The 26,203-nt window shown below is 34.1% G+C and overlaps 1 pseudogene; it reads left to right on the top strand.

Annotated features, from left to right (window-relative positions):
• Window positions 1-6,755: 6,755 nt before the first annotated feature.
• LOC149552095 (non-specific phospholipase C2-like) lies at window positions 6,756-21,260 on the top strand (annotated as a pseudogene).
• Window positions 21,261-26,203: the final 4,943 nt, after the last annotated feature.

A 26,203-nucleotide genomic window follows, 5' to 3' on the forward strand; every position in this document is an offset into this window, starting at 1 on the left:
GATAGTCCAACTAGGTTTGGGAAACATTGCCTTTCCCTTGCACAGTTTTACATTGTAAACTTGGTTGGTCCCCTTGGTCCCCATCACACTTGTCCACTACATCATAAACCTTATGAGAAGGTTGGAGATTTTGTATTTTGTTGGTTGGGTGAAAGAGTGATGCAGAGGATCAAGGATTTTGTCAATTAACCACTTCTAATTAAAGTTCCTAACCTTGAATCATCCAATGGTTCTTGTTTTCTTGATCTTCTCACCAATATTAACCTCCAAGACTCTTCCCCAACTTTCCTCCTAGGTATAGTTGGACTGGTGTAGACTTAATCACTCTTGTTAAGGCACTAGTCCTACTAGCCCTTCCTTCCTCTATAAACCTTACCCTTGCTTAGGATCTTTCACTCAACCTTCTTTGGCTTTTACTAATGTTGTAGATACCCTCCATATCCTTCTTCCAAACAACCTCATGGAAGACCGTAGGAATCTAAAATCTATGTCCTAGCACTTCAAGATTCCAAATTTCCAAAGCTTCAAAACACCCACAACCTTATTCACCCTCAAGCCCTAGTTTATAGCCTATCTTTTAGGCCTCTAGACTAGTTTTTAGCAAAAAGCTTCTAGTTCCTTTCAAACTTCAAATAAATCTCCCAAACCACTTTCTCATTCAAGGTAACATCCTAGAGATTCTATTACTTCCTCTGCTTTGACCCAAATTGATAATGGGTGTGCTTGGCAACAACATCCTAGTTTGAATATCCAAAAGAACAAGGAAACAATACTCTACAAAAACCATAATTAAGATCTTTTATCCTAATCCATACAAAGCCATACTAGGGCATCAAAGGACTGCAAAAATAATGTAGAATACTACAATAGTCTATACAATAGGCAAGAATCAGACTGAAAACCTTCTAACCTTCCAAAATATGCTTCCCCATGCTCAAAAAATCAAACATGGGTAGTTACAACTTCGCAAACTATCGTTTGCAACTTTTTACAAAAATTGCAAAAGATTGTAAAGAAAAATTTTCAGCAATTTTGCAACTTTTGAGAATTTTTTTCTCTTTGAATCTTTTAATCAAATGGGTCCATCTAGGACCATTCTAGGACCCTAGTTAGGATTCCTAGGACCTATTAGGTAACCAAATACCTTAGTTTCCCAATGGTGTAGAGCACCAAGGCACTTGGTTTATATTTTGGTTTTCATGTTTATTTTCACCTACTTAGGCTAGAATAAACAAACTTTGGATGAAAAGTCCATGGTTGTCAATGCAAGATACCATTTTGTATGTCAATGTCACTTTATTCAATTTATAAACAAAAGTTTCTCATTAGGAAAATTTAGCTTTTTCAATTCTTTTGGTCAAGAAAGCCTAGGATTAGGAAATTTTAGTTGGTTTTAGGAATTTTGGAACCTTTTACATGTCCTAGAAGTGGAGTCAAGTGAAAAATGCAAAAATTACACTTTTTGCGCAAAGTTGCATAGTTGAAAAATTGTAAAAGTTGCTAAAAATGCAACTTAGTGGAAAATGGGTTATAACCATTAAAATAATGGTTTTAACCATTGTAATAGACATGGGTTAGATGAATATCTCATTTTTGAGGTTTGGGGGGTATTAATGTACATATTGGAAGAAGTTACAATGAATAAAATTTAGTTTTGGAGTCATTTTCTCTATTTTTTGGATGATGCTCATACTGTACAGATTGTTAGACTAGATCTATTGGATTTTTTAGACAAATATTTGAATCAGCTTTTATTTTATTTTAGTTTCCTCTTTCTAATTGATTTCTTGTTCAAGTTATTATATTTTTAGTGAAGCAATGTTTTTAGGACAACATTTTGGTGCATTCAGCAAAGATGGGCCTCTAACTGCAATCTCCCTAGTTGGAATTTCATGGCTAGTTGGAAATGGTATTTAGTAGGTTCCTATTGATGATTCCAGGGTTCCAAAACTAGAGGATGTGTTTTGTGATTTTTCCAACCAAGCCCTAGGTCAAGTGCCTTGAGGGATTTGACCTTTTGTAGTGTGTTGTTTGGTAAATGGAAGGAGTTTGGGACTTTGTGAAGGAATGAGAATTTGAGAATAAGTTATTTTAGTGTCTCAAATCATTCTTGAGTATTTATTTCATTTCCATGATCCCATTTCCTACTAATTTCTTTGTAAACCAAGCCTAAATTGATAAATTAGGTCTATGTTGCCTATTAAAGGGAAGGGAATGTTGGAGTGGGACTAGAACTTGGTGCTTTGGGCTTTGAAGAAAATTCAAAAACGGTATTCAAAAACCTAATTTATTTTAGGTCTTGTTTGGAACTTTTTGAAGTTAGATCCAAAAAGCCATTTCAGGAGGGCTAAAAGGGGCTGATAGGGCTACTAGGCCAAATTGTGGTTTGAGGCATTGTGCAAGTGTCTCACTCAAACTAGTACTAGAGTCTAGGTTAACTAAGATCCCTTAGTTCATTTCACACCTTAGAATCCTTAGGAAAAATGTCTATGGTGTTTTCCTACTATTGACCTAGTTGAGAGAGATTGGTGTAAAACCCTTAAAGTGGGCAAGATTAGTTCTTTGCCCTTGAATTCTACGTGAAGTTGGAGAGTGTGTTTCTTTGATCCATTGGAGGATTGGAGGGAGGTTCCCTACACCAAAGTGTGGGAAATTGCATTTGAAGCTACCTAGTTGTGCACTCTACATCACAAAAAGCGAGAGAGGTCCATATTTTTGTAATTATATTCAACCTTATGAACTAGTTGGATCTACTCTACATTTTAATGTCTCAAGTATTGCCTCATGGTCTAAATTGTGAACCTTCCAACGAGTCTTATTTTTGGTTTTCTACCATATTTTATTAAGTGGACATTTGACATGACAAAAAGGTTCAAATAATGAAGAATCTTCCTCACTATTTTCAAATCCTCGAATAACCACAAGTTAGGGTTCTTTATATAATATTGTCTAAGCCATGTACCAGTTACAACCACCACACCTATATGGTACTCTAAACCCTCATCATCTATAATATCTAAATTTTTTTTTGGCCTAGAAAAATGACACAAATAATAATCTGCCCCTTCTTCATTGTCTTCTAGTGCAATAATAGGAAAAGCATGGCCTACAATGATAAATGTACAAAATGCGGCCATTAATTTAGCAAATACTTAGGTAAAAGTTATAAAGTTACATATTGAATTTACAAAGATATATATTACTAGGTTTAGATCAAAAAAGTGATCAAATTCAATGGATGAATCCATCTCTACCATTTCTAGTGCTTGTGGGGATGAGAGATGTCAATTGAGTCCAAAACCCGTATATCCCATTTGTCCATCCATTTAGTCGATTCACACTCATCCCAACTTTCCTTCACACATGATGCAAAAAAGAATGTCATTTTTCATGTGTGGATGCTCCATGAACCTACATTAGAGCTTTTAAAAGAGTGTAACTCACTTGATCCTATTAGTGTACAAAAATCCTCAAATGGTGCAATGTTTGCATTATTTATCAACCAAAAAAATCTACGAACCAGAAAATCACCTTCTTTACCTAGACCCATTTTAGCATTACACCATTGGATGATGGATTTTACGTCTTTCAATGTTACTCCATCTTTGTACTTTAGTTATTCATGAGCTAAGGCTCTTTTGATGCATGCACCTACACCATCGTGCTCTCCCTTTCCTTGACCAACCTCTTTGAAATTTCACATAGATTGAATTATAGACAACTTGTATATCCTTCTCAACCAATAGAACATCTATGAATTCTTGAATTAAGATGCACAATTATTTGGCCAAATAATGTGATAGTGATATAGTATACTCCTATTAGCCAAATCTCCATAAAAATAGTTGAAAACAACCATGTATAGACTTCGTAGAATGAGATCGATCATTGCTAATGTAAAAATGGCACTTCCTCAATATCTTCGTATCATCCTCTATAATTGTAGGTGAATGCATGAATGTTAACAAGTATAATGCTTTTTTTGCACCTTATTTTGTGATTGTAGTCTGTAGTTCTCTACAAAGTCTACAATCAAAATAATGGTATCCAGTGGAAATGTATCATTGCACAACTTGAACTACAAATCCAACCATCGAGCTCTATGTGTATGCCTTTCATGCTCATAAATAATCTTTTCATGGAAAATCTTAATGAACTCATAGACTAGAATCTTTTTAATGACTAAATCACATCTTTTACCCTATTTTCCATCTTTTAGAGAATATATCACTATCTTATATTTTCTGTAATCTACTATTTCATTTCCAATTGCATGCTTACTATCCATATGCTCACAAGTTGATAAAAGCTACAAAGAACCAAAAAATAAGCATGTACCATCCAAGCATGACATCTTGTAAAAAAATTTACTATCCCCTATGTCACTTAAAATGTTGGATATGAATTCCCTTGAAGTTCTAGGTGGCTCATTCATGTCGCAATCCTACAAAACAAACTTAGAATGCAAAAACACACACATATGCCTAAAAACATCAAAATGGTTAGAAAATTCAATATGTATCCTACAAAAACAAGTTGTGCGTGTCTGATTTATCTTCACATAAAAAGGTTTACCCATTTCAAAAAATATTTGACTTATTCAAATTTGAGGATACATACCAATAAATTTTGCAAAAAATTATGTTTGAGTTGAGTCCAAAAAATGTTTCACATGTGGATCACGATTTTAGCTACCAATCATCCTTCTTAAAACATCTCTTTGATTAGGGGAAACATGTGTGTTATTTGTCCAAAAATATTCAATCAATAATTTCAAAGCTTCAATAATTTCTTTTTCCTTTCATGGTAGTCTACCACTAAATGTCTGTAACTCATTTTCTTTTTGGATCTTCCACTCTCTCACACCTTACTATGGCTCTCCTTAGAGTACCTCTACTGATTTTCAATATTTTTCTTGTCTTTCTCATGAGTAAAGCTTTCTTCATTTGGGTACTTACTACTGTCAATGTAAGTATGAGGCTTGTGATATTACTATCTTTGGTGCATGATTTAAAACCCACTTTGTCATATGCACTCTTTAGATTCTTTACACTATTTTTTTCATTTGAATCATCCATCGTTCTTAGCCCAAGAATCTTCATAATGGGCCTAAATTTCAAATTCCTCATCATTTTAACAAATAATTGGTATTGACCTGTAATATTTTAATCCTTCAAAGAATAATATCCACATATGATTAACTTTTCTTTGACAAGTACATTGTTAATCTTGTCACTCATTGGTTTTAAAATGTTAGTATCAATATCAGTCAAATATTTTGGTCTTCTAAAATGAACTCTAAAAGGTGTTATAATATCTTCCATTCCCTCAACATTTTGAACATCAACATAAGATTGAGTCTTTTGTGTACCTTGAACTGAAGATGATGTGCCTTGGCAATAAAATGCAAAAGATGGAATATCATCTACTTCATATATTGATGTTGTGCCTTCAACATGACATGATGGAGTGTTTACACCATTGGATGAAGAAATTAGTGTCTCTTCAACATGAGATGATGATATGACTCCAACATTAGAAGATTGCGTAGCTTCACAATTCAATTTTCTTCTTGAGTTTAAGAGTCTCATTTGTTGTCTTTGTCTTTCCAGTTCTTCCTCTTTGTTTCTTTGTATTGGTGGTTCATGTTCCTATTTCAAAGACAATTCTTCATTATTGCATTACAATTTTCTTTGATGACATAGTAGTTACATTTTATCTCTTTTAATTTCCAAATCACTCTCCCTCTCTTCTATTGTTTGAGGTTTTGGTTTCTTCCTTGGTATGATGATGATTTCTATATGTCAAATTATTCAAACATCTAAATTACTTACAATTTGTAAATAAAAAATCATTCAAATACATATACAAATTACAATTATTTCAATGAATACACAATATATATTAAACAACTTGTCAAATTTCTAACCATTTCCAAATAACAATTTATTCAAACATACAAATTTCAATGAATTTAGTATATATTAAACAACTTGTCAAATTATAATAAAATTTGTCTCTATAGTAATAAAAAAATATTTGAAAGGTAACCCTGGGCCTTTGGGTTGTGGAGGTGTTATAAGGAATAACTTTGGAGAAGGTGTGGTGGCTTTTTCTCTTCCTTTGGGGGTGCAAACCAATCATTTTGCTGAAGCCAGTGTTGCTTGTCAATCTATTAAGCTGGCCTTTGATATGGGCATCAAAAAACTTTGGTTAGAAGGGGACTCTAAAAATATCATAAATTGTATTAACCGTTCTTCTCAACCTTTGTGGTCTATTTCTAACTTAGTGGAAGAGACACATTCTATCCTTGATAAATTTGAATGTGTCCACATCACACATGTGTTCAGAGAAGCAAACCCCATGGAATATTAGTTTTCCAATGAGGGTGGTAGGCTAGATAAGTTGTTGACATGGCACTCAGGAAGGAATATTTTGGTAGAAGCCAAGACTCTCATCAAGCTGGAAAAAATCCAGGCATGTATAGTGGAGATCTAATTGCCATTATGATTATTTATGGATATTGGGGAATGAATTTGAGTAATAAAGATGTTTACAAAAAATGCAAGTAGCTGAGGTTATCCATGTCATTTCGACACATATTGTGGGTTTAAATTTTTTTTTCCTTCTTTGAATGGGATTATGTAAAATAATTTGGCACTTTTTAGAGGAACAATAATCAAATTTTCCAAAGGTTTGAAAAGTGTTTGCAAAGAGTAGAGTTTATGAGAATCATTGGTTTTGAGATTGAATAGATGGTGGGTGAATGTATTAGGAAGGAGCCTGTGGGGGATGTGGAAAAGTGGAGAAATAGGGGTAAAGTTTGGGAAAAATTGGAGAAGGGAGGTATTGCCAAATACATTGCAAAACTCCATAGTTTTGACCTAGATGTTACAAACAATATGGTGAATCCATGGAAGGAGGGGAAGGTGAAGGTGAATAGTATTTCTTTTCAGGTCACTAAGGAAGTGGTTTCTTCTATATCTAAAATCCCGGTGGAGGGTTTCAAATTCTTTAGAGATAAGAAACTTTTGATGAATGTGGTGAAGGATTTTGTGAAGAGCACAAAGGAGAAGAATGACCTGGTAAAATGTGAGATGTACTATGATATGGAGTCCATCAAGAAACTTTGGAGGTATGTCTTACGAGTTGTTATTGAGTACATCACTCTTGATCCTAGATTTGATCGAGTGAGAACTTACCATTTTGTTCTTCTTAATCACTTCTACCATAATGTTAAAATTTCTTTTCTGTACTATTTATCTACATCTATGAACATAGCTATCTCTAGTTTCAAGAAGAAACTCTCGATGAATCCTGATCTACATGAAGGACTTTTATTGTTAATTCATGAGCATTTTAGGGATTAAACTATTAGCAATAACCCTTCACATGATGTAGATGCTACCAAAGTCATTGGTAGCTCTAGTTTCTCTTTGGATTCTGATGACATCCAGAGTATTATCTTTGAGGGGGAGGAGAATACTTCCTTAGGTAAGAGAGAAAAAGGAAAGGAGATGAAGCCTCCTTCTACTAGTATCCATCATAGGAAGAGTCCTAGAGGTCATGGGAAAATTTTTTTTGGTCAAGACAATAAGGACTATAATGAGGAAGGGGAGGACATGGTTTCTAAAGAAGAGGGAAAGGAGGAGAAGGTTATAAAATTGGAAGATATTGCAGGGAAGAAATGGAAGATAGAAAAAGGTATGGATGAAGAGAGGGTTTCAAGCTAGGAGCCAGATATTTTGACTATCCCTCTTCCCCTAGTTCATCCCTAGCTTCAACCATAGGAGTAGGAAAAGGTGGATATTGGGGGAGAGGGTGGTGAACTAATTATGAAGGATAGGAGAAAAGCATGGAACAATTCCAAAATCAAAACTATGACTATGGGTATTGTAAGAGAGGTTATGAACCCCTAGATTCTAGTTGATAATCAAGAATAGCCCAAGTGTGAAGACCTCATTGACCGTACAATTGTGGCAATAACTGATAATGCAAGGAAGACAGAAATGAATCTATTGAATAATGCTTGTAATAGCATGATTGATAACTTTAGATCAATCAAGTGGCTTTATCATGAGTTGGAGGAGTTTAGGGAGAAGATTGGACATATGGAAAGAAATAAGAAAGAGCCAAGCTAGGGTTATCAGAAGAACTAGGAGGAAAGATTTAGATTGGCTGAGAGGAGAATTCAAATCCTAGAAAACTATAACCATAACTTGGTGAATCAAATGATTTCCATACTCAACTCGATCAATGAAAACATTCTATCCCTTATTGGTGTGTTAAAAGCCAAAGGTATGCTAGAAGAGGATGATGATAAGGATAGATGAAGAGCCAGAACTGATGAGGATGTGGCTACTGATATTACCTTCACTAGTATAGATCAAGTTGCACATAAGACCCACGAGCAGAAGGCAAAGGAGACCCACAAAGCCTATGAAGCCACTTAGACTATGTAGGAGCTCGAGAGGAAGACAGAAGAGTAATTTTCCTATTTTATCTTTTGTTGTTTGATGTTTGCTATTTTTTGCTGGTTTTTTCTTATTTTGGCTTTCTATTTGGATGTTCTTCTAGCCTTTTTTCTAGGTTGGGCTTTATGCTTATTATCAGCCAAGAGTCCTATCTTTTTTTGGCTAGGCTTTAATTGCTTATTATCAGCCATAGTTATGTAATTACTTTTGGGTCTCAGGATCCTTGTAAAACCTGTTTATCTAATCAAAAATAAAAATTATTTAAAAAGGACTGTACTAACCTTTTCTATAGAAAGAATGTTCAGAGAGCCTTCAAATAGTGTATCCAATGATTGCATTTGGTGTTTGCTAGCTTCCAATAGCATGAAACTTGTGTTTTCTATCGAAACAACAAACAAAAAAGAGAATATGGATTAGTAGGGACCCAAACTTTCCTTATAACTATTTTTTAGTGTTTTCATATAGTGTGTACACACTACAAAGTGCACAGGCACTATAAAGAGCGCACACTCACACACACACACACACACACACTCTATAGTGCATATGCACAATATGAAATTTCTCTCTCTCTCTCTCTCTCTCTCTCTCTCTCTACCTATCCCACCCTCTCCCATCTTGTACTCTCTCTCTCCCCCCTATCCCACCCTTGCCCATCCCCTTCTCTCTCTATCTATTGCCTATCCCACCCTCTCCCATCCCCTACTCTCTCTCTCTCTCTCTATCCCATCTCCCACCCTCTCCAATCCCCTAGTCTCTCTCTCTTTCTCTATCACTCACTCCCTCCCAACCCCTACTCTCTCTCTCTCCCTATCCCACCCTCTCCCATCACCTACTCTCTCTCTCTCTCTCTCTCTCTCTCTCTCTCCTCTACTCTCTCTCCCCCTATCCCACCCTCTCCCATCCCCTACTCTCTCTCTCTCTCTCTCTCTCTCTCTCTCTCTCTCTCTCTCTCTCTCTCTCTCTCTCTCCGTCCTCTCCCTCACCCACCCCCTACTCTCTTGGACCCCCCAATCTCTCTCCCTCTCTCCCTCCCTCTCTCTCTCTATCCCACCCTCTCCCATCTCCTACTCTCTCCCTATCCTCTACTCTCTCACTCTCTACCCTATTTCCCTCTCTCCTTCCCTTTCTATTGAAATTAAGGCTTACAATTTGCATGTGTGCTATGTAAGCCTGAATTTAAAAATTCTTTAAATAGCATGCATGTACTATGGCACACACATGCTATTCAAAGCTTTGGATTCTACCAAGCCTAAGGCTTGGATTTTTATTGGGGATCCATCCCAAAGATTTGGAGTCTCTAAACTAGTCTAAGATATTTTTTGCAACAAGCATACAAAAAATGATTGATTTTTCTTGTGTGTTCTCCTTCAATTTCCTCATGGTTGAGCATCAATAAAATCAAGGTAGATGATTTTGTAGATCTCTATGTTAGATATATAACCATATAATTTATTTCAAATTTAAACTATTTCAAGCCTTTCAACTATGATTTCTTTTGAATGTGTCCATTTTCTCTCAAAAACCAACATGTACTAATTTGGGTGTAGAATTTAGCTCATTCATCAAATTTTGCAACAACTTAGTTTTCTAGAAACTAGACTCCATTCTACACACTTTGAAAAAAAGAATTTTAGATTTTAGATTAGTTTCTAATCATTTCTAGGGGGAGCACACAAATATTTCATGTTTCTGGGATGTGTCCAATTACAAAATTCATTAAAAAAAATACATTATAAAATTACCTAAAAATTTTGGGATAAACTACATGGTGTTAGGTAAACTTTTCTATGGCCTCCTTTTTTGAGGACCTAAAACTAAACCATTTTGAAAAAAAATTAGTAGTTTACAAACTAGACTCAAAGGACTACTACTTTTTTTTGTTATATCTTAAAATTTTGAGCATAAATTTCTTCAAATTCTTGTCAAAGTTCAAAATTGTTGATTTCAAAAAAAAATTGGCCAATTATACCCCCTTTTGGCACCACAACTTGGTGTACTTACCCATTCATAGTCTCCACACTCTCTATCAAAGTGCGCTCTATGTCAACTATGACTTGAAGATGATTGGCCTTTGTTTGAGAACTATCAATATGAGCTCACTCTATTAGGCCACACAAAAAGAAGATCTCAATCATAGTAGTATCAACTCACTCTCTTTATGGCACCAATAGCAGTTGTAGGCCAACTCATTGAGAAATCATTATGTCATGGTCCTTTTGGAATATGAAGTTAGGTTGAGACCTCTGATAGGGCCTAAATGACTAACTCGGGACACAATGCTCTTAAATTAGTTGTTGTACCCTTTGACTCTCAAAAAAAAAGGTGACCTCTATGTAGATACTTATAAGGGCTCCCCACTCAAAAATTTCATCTTGTCAGGAGGATCTTGGTCTGTATGTTGAGATGTACCTTTTGTAGGCAATGGTGGACTAACTTGAGAAAAATGAAATTCTATAAGATTATCTAGTTTATTGGGTTGACACTGAGCAGATTCAATTGAGTCCTTCTTTGTCACATCTTTCACATTTTGGTATAAATCCACATGAGAGAGTTGATGACCCTAATCTCATCACTCACATTTGTTTGATTTATAGAATCACCACCCTCACTAGAATCTTCAAAGCTACCTCTTCTTATGATTGAGCCTTTTTGGTAGACTTGCTCAACTTTCTTTTGGGAACCTATCATGAGTTCTAAAACACTTTCTCTAAAATTCTCATTTGATTGTTTGCAAAGATAAGGAGCTTTATGATTTTACAAAAGAGAGGGCCTTTTATAAATGGCAAAGCATAAGAAACACAATATCATTGTGGGACATCATGAGCTATTATCATACAATCAAACTCGGGACAATTAAGATTATTGCATGTCTAATCAAGGTCAGTAGCACACTACTATCATTGGTTCATCTTCTTCTTTTGGTAGTTATTACCTCGAGCCATTTCATGTTCCAAAACAAATTCTAATTGACACTTGATATTTTCAATCTCTCCTAAACAAGTCAATATTTCATCTATTAATTTATTGATAACCTAATAAATGAAACATTCCAAAAAATAATATTGATAAAAAAATTAAATAAATAATAATTTATAATTTATTGATTGATAATTATTTTGTAAAGTCTATCATTTATTATAATTTAACTTATCAAACAACAAAGTTATTTACTACATAAATAATAATAGCTTCTTCTAAAAAAACTAATTATAAATAAATACAAATAATTCACAAAATAAATTAATTTTATTTATGTTGTCAAAAATCTACATCTATAAAATTATTTTTTGTGTTTTGATGGATAATTATATTGAGTCTAAATGTTTAATTAGAAGATTAGCATATAATAGTTATTTAGATAAAAAATAAATTCTACAAATTTATAATGAAAAAATCTCACTAACAAATCTATTTAAATATTGTGATGCATATTATCTAATTTTGAACGAGTCTAGTATTTAATTTATTATTTGTATTTGTTGAATAAGGTTTTTCCTTTTATTTTTATCAATCCTCCAATATAATTTATTGTATTCAGTATCATTAGTCTTTAGGATTTTAAAAAAAAAATTCAACATTTTCCAATTGTAAAATCTATTAAAGAAGATAGAAATACTTCATTTCAATGTGAAATATTAAATGATGTGTATATTTTAACATAGCTTATTCTTTTAGATAGGGCAAAGTAATGACATGGATATGCATGGGCTTGTTACAATGCAATATGTTAGCAAATGGTTTCTTTTATGGATGTAGATATCCTCCCTACAAATTGCACCATTGACTAAATTTCAAAAAAATGTAAAACACAATGAAAGTTTTTTGATATTTTTAGCAGTTGATATTCATGATCTACATATTTTGTGATAAAAAACAACAAAATTTTTGAGAAAATTTCACTGTGTTTTCATGAGTCAAAAAAGAATCATGTTTGACTTTCTTTTTTTGTATTTGGTGCATTTTGTCTAGAGATCAGCCAATGCCTTCTTTTCCAAGTAATATAGTAGGTGGTTATAAATTATATTGCTTAGAAGATTATGTATCCCAATCCTTTTTCCTTATACCTAAAGCTTGTCTTCTTCATTCTTTTATTCCATTTTCCTTTCTATCTCTGTGGTGATACACGCTTTGCTCTATGGATCCATAATCAATGATCTACTTAATGTTTAATGTAGTATTCTAGACATTGTATTTTAGAGAAGAATTTCATATGTGGGTTCTTTCTTGCTATGTTGATTATTTGATTAGATATCATTGTGATCTATGTTAAATATATATATTTTTTATTTGGGCAGAGGCATTGTGGAAAATTTGAATATGATATTATCATTTGATTGAACATCACTATGACTATAATGAGTTTTTATTTTCTTATTGAGGTTTTTTGATTTGTAAAAAATTATTATTGTATTGTAAGTAAAATTAGCATTAATTAGATGTCTATAAGGTGAAATTCTGCCAATGAATCTAATGTCTTTGAATAGTGTAGAATTGTAGTACATTCATTTTTTTATTTGTAGAGTTTGTTATATTCTATCAAATTTGATATCACAAGAAAATGGGAATTAGGTCCATGTACATCTCACAGGCCCAATTTGGTGGAGGTTTTTTGATGGATCAATTGGAAATCTTTCTAAGTGGTTGATTAGAATTTTATTGATGTTTAATTGGGTGCATAGTATTTCTGATATAATGACTTCACATTTATCTTATAGTTGTTCTTTCTTACATTTCCACAAGTTTTTTGTCTTAGTTTTCTACAACTATTTTCCATACATTTTGAAAAAAATTATGTGGTTGTGAGTATAGAATGTGGACTGATTGGTATCAGATTTGATTGAAAAAATATTGTTATTATGTATCATTGCAAACATAATTATACAATAAAAATATATCTAACATTGCATGTTGGAACTATAGGAGTCATTGTTGAAGTTTATTATGCATTTATTTGGAGAGGAACAACCATGGTGTCAGCCCTAAGGAGTGTGAATGATGCAAGTTTCCTCCACAACACTTGACCCTCACCATGCACACAAGTTACTAGAGACAAGGTAGACTACATGGTATGATTTCCAATATTGTTGAAATGATGCAGATTAGAATACGTGAGTTGTTTAGTTGGTCATCCTTCTCATTCCACCACCACTTCAATAGCTTATCAAAGGCACACACACTTTATCTATCATAGCACAAAAACTCCACTTAAAACCCACATTTCTACTTTCCACATTATGACCATCCATTCATCCATAGATGAAAAAAAAAAGAAAAACTCTAGGTGGTCATTAATGATAGATGCAATGGTAATGCTATTTCTTTTTCTCACAACAGAGATGTAGCCAAGAGAAAAATTAGTGGTCCAAACTAGACCATATTAATTCTGGTCATAAAGAATCAACCACATGGTGAGATGGATAAAGTAGTCCAACCTTAAAATCAATGGTGTCACTGGACAATAATGGAATACTATTTCTCCAAGAGACCCCAAATAGAAGAAAATTATCTTCATGGAGGAGGAAAAGTATGAGGATCCTGATCTCGGGCATGGAGCCATAAGGGAATAAATCTTTAGCACCAATGACACCCTTGAAAATCCCCACCCACGAATAGATTCATTATGCAGACCAATTTCATGGGACTCAGCATGTCTTACACAATCATGAATGACATCATTTTCCCTATTTACAATACACTTGTCTATTAGGATTAACCTCAAATAGAAATAATAGTTAGATACAAATATAACCAATATTAGAAAATAAAAAATTGCATAGAAGAAAATACAAGTCACCAAGATTTAACGTGGTTCACCCAATCCCTAGGCTACATCCACCAACAACAAGACTAATATTATTATTATCTAGTAATTACAATCTGCAATCCCTTGTAGCTCAATATTGTTGCAAGAAGCTACAATATCACCATTACCTTACAAAATCCCTAACACTAAGCTTTTTTAAACAAGATTTTTACTAATTACAAAATTAGGGCTAGAATAAGTTTTCCAATAGGAAAATAGCAGCCGATGCCTTTTACAATATAAGGTCATTTTTGGCTTTGAGGGTGCTACCCCCATAAACCCCTACAAGAGAGTTTCCCCTTGACCCCACCTTGTACTATTTTAGGGAGTGCACCTGGGGTGCTACCCCAAGACCCAACAAAGGCACTGCCCCATGACCTCATCTTGGGAGCAGTGCCCCAAACCCTTGTAGAAATAATATAGGGAGAAAATTGCACCAAATAAACCTCTAAGTTTGATTAGGCTCCACATCACAAAATTTTCAACAAATTTGCAGTGTTTGACAAATGGTTTGCATCTATTCCTTCTTCAACACAACCCAATAGACTTATGCTGATTCTCCCACTTCCCATGATACTACCAACAATGTAGCCAAGAAGTTGGTAGTACGGTAACCTTAGAAAACCATCTTCAACTCCAGTGATGAATCAAGAGATTCTTTTGGGATATATTACTAGAACATTCCCACCACTCTCTTCGACAATAAAACTATTTAAGGTCAAATATGTGAGAAAATTCCACACTTATGATGTGGAATTAAGCTCCACACAAAATAGGGTAATCTCCCCAATTATGGCTGGTCATGTAGAGATACATGGACACAAAACTATGGATTGGAAATGATGATCATCCTTCTCATTGTTAGAAATTTGAAAATAGTTGATTGTCCCTAGAGCCATATGCCCACCTACCTTGTCAAGATAGTTAAGATAGTAGGTAAGTTCAAATCAAAAATGTTAGAGTAGAGGAGAAAGGAATAATCATAGCAGACTTCACAAAGTAGAAAGAACAATAGAGGATTAGAGTTGCAGAAACATAGGATCATTTTGTTCTTTGTAAGTTCTTTTTTTTTTGTCTTATGAAGTAGCAATTGTTTTAGACATTATTGTATGCACTCTTATAGTGTTGCAAGTTTATATTACAAGTATAAGTTGTAGGTTAAAGTATTTTTTTTTTTAGTTGAAGCCCAATTCTCCCACATTTTTATTCACTTGAATTAGTTTATGAATAGAAAGTAAGCAAGTAGGCATATTAGTTGATCCAATTTTTTTGGCTCATTTTTGTCTCCTTTCATTTCATTATGAATGATGCTTAGTATTTGAGAAGTTTAGAGTTGCATGTTCTCTATTATCAACTCTATGTTTTAATGGCGGAAAAGTATATATAGTTAGTTTGTTGCTAACTCACTTAGTTTATGTGTTTGTTAATTGAGCTCTCCTTGTGTTCACTTAGTTAGTTCATCTTCTATTATTTCTACTGGGTCACAATAGGTTCTACTGAGTTCCATTCCTTTTTCTTACTGAGCTAACTCAGTCCCCTTCTACCAAGTCTTACCAAGCTCACTCAGTTCCTTCATTGACTTGGTCATAGTGTTGGTTGTCTATTGAGTCTATCGATCTCCACCTTCCTTTGGTGACTGAGTTCACTTGGGTCCCATTGTTACCAAGTTCAAAATTCATTACTACCAAGCAACCTTCACTTAGCTCCTTATCATGTCAAGCTCACTTGACACCCATTGCCTATCACTCAGCATCAACTAGTTATTGAGAAATTGTTTTTTGAGTTGTGAAGTTACAATTCTCACATGGTATCAAAGCTTTGAGGCCTCACATCCCCATGAGTTTGGGAATTTTTTTCTAGGTATTTGACATGGTAGGAGATGTAGGAAAGATATACAAACAATTGCCATTCTTTAATGGACAAAATTATGATACATGGGCAATGAAAATGAGAACCATCATGGTTGTTAATGATTTGTGGGAGTTTGTGATGAACAGGTTCAATGATGTAACTAACCTAGCATAGTATATTACCCTCACAAACCCTCAAAAGACTTAGTTGAAGGATTCAAGAAGAAAGAATGTAAAATCCTTAAGTATGAAGAGTATGAAAAGAAAATGATTGTTGAGAAGATATTGAGGAGCCTACCTCAAAAATATGACAATCTTGTGATGACCATTGAGGAAGAAAATGACCTCACCACATTGACCATGGATGAGTTAATGAAAACTCTTCAAACCCATGAGCACTGGATCAAAAAATCAACAACAACTTCCCAAGAATAATCTTTCAAGGCTCAAGAGAATCAAGAGGTAGGGGGAGAGGAAGAAATGGTTTTAGTAGAGGCCCAAGAAGTAGAGGTCATGGAAGAAATTGTCAAAGGAATTCTGGCACAAAAAGCTTAGGATGAGCAAGCAGTCAAGAGGGAGGAAGAACATCTAAAAAATAAATCTAGAGGAGGTAACAAGAATAAAAAATCCAATAAGAGAAATGTAGAATGACACTACTATCATAAGTTTGGGCATTATGCAAGTGAATGTTAGAAGAAGCAGGGTGATCAGTCAAGATAGAATGCAAATGTGGCTGATGTGAACATGGGAAATGCAAAAATTCCCACAACCTTCATCATGTGTAACATTGGTGAAGAAGACAACCCTAAGGTATGGTACTTGAAAAATGGTTGTAGCAACCACATGAGTGGTAGTGACAGTTCATTTTCTTTCATTGATAGAAATGTCAAGTCTAAAATTATGATGAGAAATAATGGAACCATTCCCATTGTGGGCAAGAGATTTATCATGGTCCACACCAAGCAAGGTGAGAAGGAGATAAAAAATATATGTTTTGCCTTGGGTATGAAGAAAAATTTGATGAGTGTTGTACAACCCATTCAAAATGGTTAAAGGTGCTGATGGAAAATGACAAGTGTGTCATTCATGAAAAGGATGGGAGTAAGAGAATACTTGTAGCAGTCCAAATGACAAAGAATCAGATGTTCCTCTTGAAGATAGAGACATGATTTCCTTCTCAAGTTAGTGTTGCATCTCCCAAACATGCATGTACAATAGTACATTAGTAATCAACTATTAGGAGCATGATTAAATACCCCTCCAAGCTATGGTATGTTAGGTATGGATAGCTTGGCTTTGCTAGTGTAAATTTTTTGTCCAAGAAAAGAATTTTAGATGGTTTTCCAAACATTGTAAATTCATGTGTCAAGTGTGAGGCTTGCATTTTGGGTAAGCAACATAATTTTCCCTTTAATTTTGGTAATTCTAGAAGGGCAAGGGCACCATTAGAATTGGTGCATTTTGATTTAGTTGACACTATGCAGACCACTTCTATTGGGGGGATTACTTATTTTATGACATACTTTTAGGACATGGGTATATTTCTTGAAAAATAAATCTGAAGCATTTGATAAATTTGTTGAATTTAAAGCCATAGTTGAAAAAGAATGTGGACACTATGTCAAGGTCCTTAGGTTGAATAGAGGAGGGGAGTATACCTCTAATTTTTTTGTAAATGTTTGTAGGAAGAATGACATCAATAAGGAACTTACAACTAGTTATACTCTACAACAAAATGGAGTGGCTAAGAGGAAGAATGGGACCACTGTTGAGATGGCAAGGAGCATGATGAAAGAAAAGAGACTCCCAACTGAATATTGGGGAGAATCTATAGAAACATCAATATAATTGATAAATAGGTCTCCTATAAAGTCAATTTGTGACAAGATTCCTCTTGAGGCATGGTCAACAAATAGATGGATAGTTGAACAATTGAGAGTGTTCAGATGTGTAGCATATACATATGTGCCAAAGGAACAAAGGAACAAGCTAGATGATAAAGATGTGAAGTTTATTTTCACTAGTTATAGCTTGGAATCAAATATTTATAGGTTATATGATCCAATCATTTCAAGAGATGTGGAGTTTCTTGAAAATTAGCCATGGGGTGGCTCAGTAGATGAATCTTCAAGCACTTCAAGTAAAGTACCTAGCATTGATGAAGAAGAAGATATTGGTGATCAATAAGATGATGGAGCAACAAACTTAGATAGTTGTAGACAAAGGAAAAAAGGAAAGCAACCTCAAACATGCCGAGTTTTAGCTCCTACAAGCTCAAGACAATACCAAGCTAGCATGAAAAATAGTAGTAGCAGCAATTCTAAAAATTTAGATCCCACTCTTGCCTCCCTATTGCAAAGAAAGACTAGGTGTCTTAAGGGAGATATACTAAGAAGAAAGGTATGATGAAGAGTTTGATGAGAGTGCTAGTTTTGCATTATTTTCTCATAGTGATCCAATTTATTTCTAAGAAGCTATGAAAGAAGAGAAATGGTGTAATGCCATGGATAAGGAAATAGATGCTATTGAAAGAAATGAGACATGGGAGTTAACTACTTTACCTCCCAAGAAGCAAGTAATTGGAGTTAAATGAGTTTACAAGACCAAGTACAATGTTGAAGAAAACATAGATAGGAATAAGGCACATTTAGTGGTCAAGAGGTATAAGTAGTAGCGTGGAAAAGATTATGATGAGACATATACCCTACTTGTAAGAATGTAAACCTTGTGTATTGTCATAGCAATTGCAGCCCATCACAAATGGAAGATATACCAAATGGATGTGAAGTTTGCCTTCTTGAATGATGTATTGAAATAAGAGGTATATGTGAAGAAGCCACCTAGTTATGAAGTTAAAGGTGAAGAACACAAGGTGTATAGATTTAAGAGGGATCTATATGGGCTCAAGCAAGCTCCATGGGCATGGTATAGTAGGATTGAATCATACTTGATGAGAAATGACTTTAGCAAAAGTGATGGTGAGCCCACTCTCTACATCAAGGAAGAAAATAGTAAGGTATTGATTGTTGTCTTGTATGTAGATGACTTAATCTTCATTGGAAATGATAATTTCATAATTGGAAAGTTCAAAGAGGTCATGAAGAATTAATTTGAAATGATAGACCTAGGTCTCTTGAAGTATTTTCTAGGCAGAGAAGTAAAACAAATGCATGATGGAATCTTCATTTCTCAAGAAACATATGCAAATTATATCTTGAAGAGATTCAAAATGCAGAATAGTAAGGCAGCCCCCACACCAATAGAAGTAGGTTTGAAGTTGAGCAAGGAAGATTTTAGCAAAAGTGTGAATCAAATGTTATACAAAAGTATGGTTGGAAGCTTAATGTATTCGACAACAACTCAGCCTGACATGATACATGTAGTGAGTTTGATTTCCAAATTTATGAAAATATGAAAGGATTCCCATTCATAGGAGGGAAATAGGACTCTAAGGAATGTGAATGGTACCAAGGGATTTGGGATTTTATATAGTGCTAATAATGATTCTAATTTGGTTGGTTATACTGATAGTGATTGTGCTGGAAGTCTAGATGATAAGAAGATCACTTCTAGATACATGTTCCATACGCGATTAGGTGAAATTTCATGGGAATCCAAGAAGAAAATTATTGTTGCTCAATATACAATAGATATTGAATACATAGCAACATATATAGTAGCATGTCAAGCTATTTGGTTAAGGAGAATCTCGAAAGATTTAAATGAAAGGCAAGAGGATGGAACCACAATCTTTTGTGACAACATTTCCACAGTTGCACTGTCTATGAATCCAATTTTCCATGGGAGAAGAAAGAAAATAGAAATAAAATATCACTTCATTAGAGAGTCAGTGGAGAATGGAGAAATAAAATAGAATTTTGTATGTCTGAGTAGTAGCTAGCAAACATATTTACTAAGCCTTTAGGCATAGTAACTTTTATGTGCCTAAGAAGAAGTCTTGGTGTAGTTGATTTGAATTAGGAATGATCCTTATTTTTATGGATTAGGACAAAGGGGGAGTGTTAGAAATTTGAAAATGCTCAATTGTCTTGGACCACATGCCCACCTACCTTGTCAAGAAAGTTAAGATAGTATGTAAGTTCAAATCTAGAAAAGAGATGGAAAAGTTTTTGATACAAGACAAAAGGGAATGAAGCCTCATTCATTAAAGAGAATGTAGAGAGAATATCAATAGATTAGAGAAAAGTAGAAAGGAATAATCAGAGAAGATGTTAGAGAGAAAAAAGAGAAATAGAGGATCAAAGTTGCAGTAGTACATGAACAATTTGTTCTTTGTAAGTTCATTTTTGTCTATCCTATGAAGTAGTGATTGCTCCAAGCATTATTGTGTGTAGTCTTGTAGTGTTGCAAGTTTAAATTAAAAGTAGAAGTTGTAGGTTAAAGTATTTTGTTTCTAGTTGAATCCCTATGATCCCAGATTTGTATTCAGTTGAATTAGTTTATGAATATAAAGAAAGAAAGTAGGCATATTGGTTGTCTCCTTTCTATTCATTATGCATGGTGCTTAGTATTTGAGAAGTTTAGGGTTACATGTTCTCTACTATTAGCTCTGTGTTTTAATGGTGGCAAAGAATAAATAGTTAGTATGTTGCTAACTCACTCGATTCATTTGTTAACTGAGCTCTCCTTGTGCCCACTTAGTTAGTTCATGTTCTATTGTTTCTACCAAGTCATAGTAGGTTCTACCAAGTTCCACTCGACATGCTTACCAAGACTTACTAAGCTCACTTGGTTCCTTCATCAATCGAGTTCACTCAGTCATAGTGTTGGTCATGTGTTGAGTTTGCCAAGCTCCACCTTCCTTTGGTGACCAAGTTCACTCGGGTCCCATTGTTGTCAAGTCACTCAACATCCATTATTGCTAAGCAACCTTCACTCAACTCCTTATCATGCCAAGCTCACTCAATACCTAGTGCTTGTAACTCAACATCAACTAGTCACTGAGTAAATTTTTTTGGGTTGTGAAGTTACGTTTCTCACACTCATGATGTAGTGAAGGGGCATAAATTTGTGAAGGAGGTGTATGAGACATTGAGATTGAGTCCCCAATGGAACCAGACCTTGTTTCTCATTACATACAATGATCATGGAAACTTCTTTATAGACTAATACAAATTGAAACAATAGAAATTATATTTGATTAAGTGCTCTAGAGTATGCGAATGTCTAAAATAAAAGCTCTTATGCTATAATGACAATAAAAGAAATAAAAAAGTAGAGCATAAACAAAAAACAATAAAAACTAGAATAAAAACCCTATTTTTATTGAATTTAATTTCTAAATTTAAAGAGTCATTATATAGAAAAACTAAAAAAAAAACCTTAAATGTTGATCAAGGAAGATAGTGAAAACTACAAAAAATTATCCTAAACAATATCATGCAAAGAAATTGCATGAAAATTAGAGTTTTTCTTATTATGCAAACTAATTAACAAATAATTAAAACCAATGCCTACGAGGCTAACTACAACATGCAATTTTATTAAGCATTGAATAAATAAAACAAATAATCTAAATTAAGAGGACATGCAATAGAATTGAACTCTATGGTGGAATTGAGCTCCATTGAGAATGCATTCAATGCATGACCAATGCATACCTTCACAAGAAAAAAGTGTACAATGATGTAGTGAAGGTAGGGGTGCATGCCTTCAATCTCCCCCTGCATGAACAATATGAATGAGAACTAGCTGATTTCTCAAGGAAGTAAAATTGGTAGTAGTGAGAGATTTGGTGAAGATATCAAGAACTTGCTCAGAGGTTGGGAAAAACTATAACTCCATTGTACCATTCTAAACCAGAATGAAGTGATGGCAGATGTCAATGTGCTTTGATCTAGCATGAAACACTAGATTCTTGGTCATTGCAATGGTACTAATATTATCACAAAAAATAGTTGTAGGATGTTCTTGAACCAAATGCAAATCTTCCAAAATCCGTTGAATCTATATCACTTGACAGCTACCTGTTGCTACAATATACTCTTCTTCTATTGAAGAGAGAGCCACATTTCCCTACTTCTTACTACTTCACAAAACAACTTTAGAACCAAGTGAGAAAACATAACCAAAGGTTGACTTTTGATCATCCATTGAACTAGCCCAATCAAAATCTATATAACTAACCAAAACAAACTTATCATTGGGAGAATAATGAAGACCAAAATTGTGTGTATCACTCACATACCTTAAGATTCTTTTTATAGATCACCAATGAGACTCATGCAAATCTTGCATGAACCAAGAGATGAGGCTCATAGTATACATAATATTAGGTCTCATTGTAGTAAGATACATGAGGCTCCCAACCAAACTTATATTAATGTAGGATCAACATGGGGACTTGGATCATCCTTGGTTAACTTTTACCAAGGGCTACAAGGGTAGAAACTACCATGCATGACATCATGTTAAATCATTTCAATAAATCAGCAACATACTTGGTTTGAGAAATTGATGTACCATCAAGTTGTTGTTGCACCTCTACCCCAAGAAAATACATAAGTCCTAGATTTGACATCTCAAATGCTTGTTTTGTTTCTTCTTTGAATTTCTCCATGAGAGATGGGTTGTTACTTGTAAAAATGGGATCATCAACATAAAGGAAAACAATTAAAATGTCATTATCAACATGTTGGATATAAAGGATTGGCTCTAAAGGACTTTGAATGAATCCTTTCTTCAAGAAATAACTATCAATTCATGCATACCAAGCATGTATAGAGTGCTTTTTTTATCTTGTAAACTAAGTGTTCTTTTCACATAACCATCATCATGATATTTCACCTTATAAATCAATTGGACACCAATCACCTATTTTTTCTTTTGGAAGTGGAACTAATTCCCATGTACCATTTTTCTCAATAGCGGGAATCTCTTCATTCATAGCATCAATCCACATTGGTTTTGTCACTACTTCTTCATACAAAGAAGGCTCAAATTGAATGGAAATTAATAATGCAAAGTTAGCAAATAGATCCATAGTAGAACTCGTTTGATTAATTTTATTTAAACTTTGTACCTTTTTATGAGGAACTTGGACTAGATTGTGAGTTTGAACTTTCATCTGAATAAGAACTTGGTGGACTTGGGCTTGAGCTTCCACTTGAGCTTGTGGGGAGAGGAGGGAGTTTGATATTTTCATTACCCATGATGAATGGTGTAGATTGTTGAACTTATTTCTTCCATTTCCATACTCCCCCTTCACCAAAAACCACATCTCAACTAATAATCCATTTCTTTATGCTAGGTTCATAAAATTTATATCCTTTGGTGGAATCAAAATATACCACAAAGATATGAAGTTGGGATTTTGCATCCAAATTTTCATTCTTTTGAATAGGAACATGAACATATCCAGGGAAACCAAATACACAAAATGAGCTACTAAGGGCTTGTGTCCACTCTGGGCTTCCTTTGGAGTGATATTTTGAAGCACTTTTTTTGGGCTTTGATTCAAAATATAAATGGTTGCTGCCACTAAAACTCCCCAAAAATAATTTGGAAGGTTCTTAGACTTTAACATACTTCATGCCATCTCTATAATGGTATGGTTCTTTCTTTCTACAATACCATTCTGCTAGGGGTAAAGGTTGCTATAAGCTATCTTTGAATGCCAACATGTCACAAAAATCAGCAAACCCTTTGGAGATGAATTCTCCCCTCTATCTATTTTGAATATTTTAATGGAATAGCCACTTTGCTTTTTTGTCATAGCTATAAATTTCTTGAAGCATGCAACTGCTTCAGATAATTTATGCTTAAGAAAATAAAACCATGTGTGGCATGAGAAATCATCAATAAAGGTCAACAAATATATATTCTTACCCAGGGATTCCTCTTGCATAGCACCATGAATTTTAGAATGTACAAACTCTATAAGAGATTTTTTCTTCCATGAATTTTTCACTAGAAAAATTTCTTGATGTTTCTTACCAAGAACACACCCAAAACAATTTTTTTTTTCTGAATGGTAGGAAGTCCTCTCACCATGTCCTTTTTATGAAGCAAATTTAAGCCTTAAAAATGAAAATGACCATACCTTTCATGTGATAACCACGAGTCATATGTTTTTTCCTTAAGAGCATGCATATTAGCAGAACCAAAGTGAGAGGAAGCAATCTATTCTTTTTCATACAAGTCTTTGCTACAAGATGGTGGTTAGCTGATTTATCAAAATTTTTGTAGTAGTTATCCTCAAAAACAACTTTATAAGGTTTCTCTACAAGCTACCTAATACTCAAAAGATTATGTTGTAAATTGAGCACATGCAAGGTGTCATCACTATAAGTAATTTCTCCTTGCTTAGTTTTTATAGCAAGGGTACTTTTTCCCATAACATCAACCTCTTTATCATCACCAAATTTGTCTTGACTTCTCATAGATTCGTCTAATTTGGCAAAGAGATCAAATTTACTTGTCATGTGATTTGTGCACCTGACATCAAGAAATCATACATTATTTTAAGGTTCTTTTGCCAAATTGCATGTAAAGAATGTGGAGTGCTTTGTATCTTCAAGAGATTCTTCAATATAGTTGGCTCTTGAGTTATTCAAATCATATTTTTTATTTCTACATTCAGATTCATAGTGTCCATACCTTTCACAATATCAACACTGGATGCTTTTTAGATCCTCAGAACTCCTTCCTCTTCCTAGTTCTCTACCACATCCTCTTGATGTAGATAACTCCTACTGAGTTTTTGTTTGATTAAAAAGGGGCCACAGGTTCTTCTTCAGTTTTGACTATAGACTGTAAGGTCCTGTTTGGTTGGAGAAGATGAATTTGTCTCATAACTAGGTTATCTTATAACCAGGTTTTCTAAAACTTGGTTTTGTGGTTTGAAAAGACAATGGTCCATTTGGTTGACATAGAAGATGAATATACCACAGGCCCCACAATATTATTAAAAAAACATTCATAAAATTCAAAACCTGGTTTTAATTTCAAATTCCACCTTTTTATTGGAAGACACATCATCCAATTTTGGTCAAAAATTAGAAGTTGAAAGTGAAAACCAGGTTATAATTTTAACCAACCAAATGCCCATGTTTTTTTGCAAAACCTAGTTTTAACCTTGATAACTTAATTTTTGCCCTCATCTTCCAGCAACCAAATGGGGCCTAAGGCTTGTATTAGATTCTTTGTTGAATGCTACATGTGCTCTTCATGTGATTGCAAAGAACCTATCAACTCTTCAATTTTGAAGGTAGATGTATCTTTACTTTGTTCAATGGCTATGGCCACTGGATCAAAATTTGGAGAAAGAGATCTTAGAATCTTCTCTACAACATGTTCTATGTGATAGTTTCCTCTTGAGTTTTAAGATGATTGATAATAGTTTGAGACCTCGTAATAAAATCATGAGTGGACTTAGCTTCTCTCATCCATAAATTTTTAAAATCTCTTTGAAGGGTTTGAAGTCTTACCAATATTATCTTGTTGGATCCTCTGTATGTTGGTTGAAGGGCTTCCCATGCATCCTTTGACTTTTTCATACCATCGATATTGTGGAAAATAGACATATCCAATGAAATTTATATGAGGAAAAGAGCTTGATTATCCTTCTTCTTGTATTCTTTCAACCGATTTTGTTGAGCTTGTGTTAAGGCATTTAAAGCATTTAGTTCTGTAGGCTCAGTGTATCCTCTTTCTAATAATCCCCAAAGATCTTGAGATAATAGTAGGGCCTTCATCTTGATACTCCAATATTCATAATTATCTCTAGAAAATAGTGGAAGCTAGAATAAAAAGTTGCCAACATTTGCCATCCTAAAAGATCTTGGAGAAAATTGTTGCTTTGCCTACAAGAGAAAAATATTCTAGAACCTTCTTTGATACCAATTGAAGATCTAAAATAAAACCTCTTATGCTATACTGATAATTAAAGAAATAAAAAATAAAGCCTAAACAAGGAACAACCAAAATTAGAATAAAACCCCTATTTTTATTGAATGTAATTTCTAAATTTAAAGAGTACATTATATAGAAAATCTAAAAAACTTAACCTTGAATGTTGATCAAGGAAGATAGTGAAAACTACAATAAAAATC

The sequence above is a fragment of the Cupressus sempervirens genome, chromosome 6 (genome assembly GCF_028749045.1).
Source record: "Cupressus sempervirens isolate cs-2001-9-10 chromosome 6, ASM2874904v1, whole genome shotgun sequence".
Lineage (NCBI taxonomy): Eukaryota > Viridiplantae > Streptophyta > Pinopsida > Cupressales > Cupressaceae > Cupressus > Cupressus sempervirens.